General features: G+C 29.8%; 1 long non-coding RNA gene across 1 annotated transcript; it reads left to right on the top strand.

The window, feature by feature from the left end:
- On the top strand, positions 668-3,641 carry LOC110268849. Its single transcript, XR_002357446.1, has 4 exons — positions 668-999; positions 1,159-1,259; positions 1,744-2,960; positions 3,243-3,641. It is a non-coding gene; the product is annotated as an uncharacterized LOC110268849 (long non-coding RNA).

Genomic DNA, 3,807 nt, shown 5'->3' with positions numbered 1-3,807 from the left:
AAATCTGAAAATTATAAAATTTTATTAACAATTTAAATAAATTAGTACCATAAAACTGAATTCAATGTCTATTTAAAATAATTATTTATCTTCTATTCTTCTAATTATTAATAATGTAAATAAAATAATACACTATAACTTTTTTTTTATTTATTTTAAGTAATTACTAATATTTTATTTTTTAATTATTTTTTTGTCTTATTTATCATTCATGCTTTCGATCAAATATATTAATAAACAAATAAACTAAATTAACTACCTCAATTATACTTGGACTATTCAACAATTCAACATAATCTTTTCAATTTGGGATTAACTACTAACCATAGAAAATAAAAAATTTAGAGTAATTTAGTATTATTAACATTAATTATGTATAATGAAATAACCTAAAATCATAATGTAATTTATTTTTAAAAAATTAATCAAGCATTATTGTTAATTATAAAATAACCTAAAATTATAATGCATTTTATTTTAAAGAAATAATCAACCATTAACATCAATAAATAAAAACTATCGTCAAAATGCTTTGATTAAAAATATGAGGAGTTAATTACTATTTTGTACCCTTAACATAACATATACACACTGTTTAGTTCAATAGAAAACAGAAAGAAAGAAAATGCAATGAAGGAAAAGAGAGAGAAAACTTCATCTTCCGTTGTTTGGATGTGAATGGAAACCGGAAAGAAAGTGAAAATAGTGGTGTGGGACCCACATCCAACTTTTCCTTCCAAAGTTGCGAAGAAAACTAATGACAACTCTACAATGAAAGTAAAATGATAAATTTACCCATGTTGTTAACATCGAAGAAAAATTCCTAATGTAAGCTATCTGTCTCTGAAACTTGGAGAGACTTCTCTTCTCCACCGCATCTTCATCGTTGTGCTCGACAGTGCTACCGCGGCTTCATTTTCGTTGTCCACAAGCCACGACAGCTTCGTCATCGTCGTGACAGCTCTTTCTCCTCTTCATCATTGCAAATTCAAGCCAAATGTGAGTTTTTTTCGTTCGATTTTGTACTTTTTTCAAAAACAAACTGGAAAAATAATTATGCACATAGTATGTGCTCTTTTTTTTCAACTAAGATCCTCTTGCTTTGGTTTCTTGTTGTTGTTCTTCAAATCCACCGTTTTGTGCATGCTTGCTTGCTAGGGTTCGACCTGTGAAATCTGGATATTCCATACAGTTCGACAACAGAAGGTGCCTGCTGCTGCGTAGTGTTTGGCTTGTGTGTGTTGGTGATTCCCGTTTGGGTATTGTTGCTCTATTCAAAAGATGAATTAATATATATGATATTGTGAACTATTTTCTTTATTGATTTCTGCATGTTTGATTTCGTAATTTTATTTTTTATTTTTTCTCCTCTTTTTAATTGATTTGATTTCTTTATTACCTGCTTCATTACCAAGTGTAATGATTAACTGAATTAATATTATAGTTATAGTTTATTCAAAAGTCCAAAGCTTCCTAAATGGTAAAAAAATCATAAATTAAGAAATTTTTTGATAACCCAAAAGAATAAAACATGATTAAAATTGAATATACCCAGTCCCAAATCCTCATCATGAAAGAGCCAAAAAATTGTAAAAACACAAAAAGGTCACTTCAGATAACATTGCATTCGAAATGTGGAATGTATATCAATCATTATAGGTGATAATGTTTCTTAAATGTGAATATGTATGTATAGTTTACACTCAGAATTATTTGATTGAATTTTTTATTGGATTGTTACAGGTTAGATAATGCCGAATAAGGGAAATAAAACAGCAGAAGCCAATCAACCTTTGAAAGATAATTTAAGATGGTCTGATGATATGGATGAAGTTTTGCTAAATGTATTAGCAGAGAAAGCATCGAAAGGTAATAGGCACGATGGCTCGTGGACAACTGAAACATATGCCAATGTTGTGAAGACTTTGAGTATAGCAATAGGCCCTCACATAACAAAGAATCACATAAAGAATAGAATGAAGATATTGAAAAATCATTTTGCTGAGACATATGACTTATTTCATCACTTAAGTGAATTTGCATGGAATTCTGTAACTAGAAAGTTTGAAACTGAAGAGGAAGTGTGACAAGACTTCATTAAGGTATCTTAAACTTTGCTTTTATTACTTATACTATTGATGAAGTTAGTCAATGAATAATTTCAACACTTGTTTATGTAAGAGAAACCACAAGCAGAAAAATGAAAAAAATACAAATTAAGAATTATGATACTTTGAAGGAGTTGTTCGGAGCTGATAGAGCTACTGGTAAAGGGGCTGCTACGTCACGAGAAAGGATTCAAAAAATTGATAGAGATCATATTGATTTGAATGACTCATTTGAAAATATTGAATTTTCTGACATAGATGTTAATATGGGACATGATACCCCAACGTTTTCTGCTAATTTAGATTCACCAAGTGCTCCTCATAGTCAACCAAATCAATTAGGTGGGACTTCAACGTCAAGAGGAACAAAGCATAAGTCTCCTATGAATGATTTTTTGGAGGCACAATATGAGAAAGTTGCTTTGAGAATTACTACCATGGCCGATGCTGTCAAAGAGGGTACTTATCTGTCTAGCAAGCTACATGACGTAGCTCAGAGGCAGGTTGAATCAGACAAGCTTCAGTGGCTGAGAGGCAAGTTTCAGTTGCTGAAAAGCAAGTCTCGTTAATTGAAAGACAAGTTGCAATTACTGAAAAAGGGTTGGCTATTATGCAACAAAGTAGGCCTCGCCTTTATAGCGAATCAGATGTATGGGATATGTTGACTGAATTAGGACTGATAGGTTCAGCTCGGATGCAGTGTTATCAGTTTTTATGTGAAAATGAGCAGAAAAAGCGCCAAATATTTGGGATCCCACTTGAAATGCGATTGGATGCTCTTTTTTATTTCATGACAGCTGCTGGTGTTCGCTTAGGAGATATGGTACTTTCATAAAACATTAACCATTACAAGTATAACTTTTATACACACTTAATTTCTGATTAATTTGAGGTTATTGCTTTCATTAATTGATTACGGGTTTCTGAGTGTCATATACTATGGGTATATCTTTATGTATTTAAAGAAGATATAATTTTCTGTTTTATTTATGTTAACCATGGTTGGAAATCACTTTATGTATATATACTTTGAGATTGATTGGTTGTTTAAATAGAAAGACATCGATAAAATAGATTATCATGATCAACTATGATCTTTGAATTAATTTGTCTTTGTTGTATATGCTCGTGCAGGAATCATAACTTGAAAATGTTTGGGAACAAGAAGTACGCTGCTTAGTACAAGTAAAAATCGATCATGTGTTAATATTTTTGACTCAGATAAACTTTATTTTTTTGATAGATGGGTACAGATGGCTCAAGCTATGTAGAATTGATTTTTTGGAAGTAGGCGATGTCGCTGACCATGAAGAATTACCGTTTTGAAAAGTGTTGTCTGATGATAAAATAGTACTCTCTAGGAATTCTTTTGATTATTACTTTTTTGGCGTTTTGTTATATGTTTATAAAAATTGTATATGATTTTTGGTCGCACGTACTTGGAAAGAAATGCTACTAACTTTTGATAATATTTTATTTTGTAAATACAATTTAGTGAAATTTTTTTTTAAATATGCTTAAGGAGATTAATGATGTAAAGTATGAGTAGTTTTTATTATTCTTTTACGAGATTATTTATTTATATATTTTTAAAAGAATAATATATATTTTTATTTATGACATTAAAAGATAATAGAAAAGAATAAATTCATAAAAATAAATTCAAAAAAATATTATTTTTAATGAAGAAAACACGTTA

This window comes from Arachis ipaensis, chromosome B02 (genome assembly GCF_000816755.2).
Source record: "Arachis ipaensis cultivar K30076 chromosome B02, Araip1.1, whole genome shotgun sequence".
Classification (NCBI taxonomy): domain Eukaryota; kingdom Viridiplantae; phylum Streptophyta; class Magnoliopsida; order Fabales; family Fabaceae; genus Arachis; species Arachis ipaensis.
This window is presented reverse-complemented; position numbering and strand designations above follow the sequence as displayed.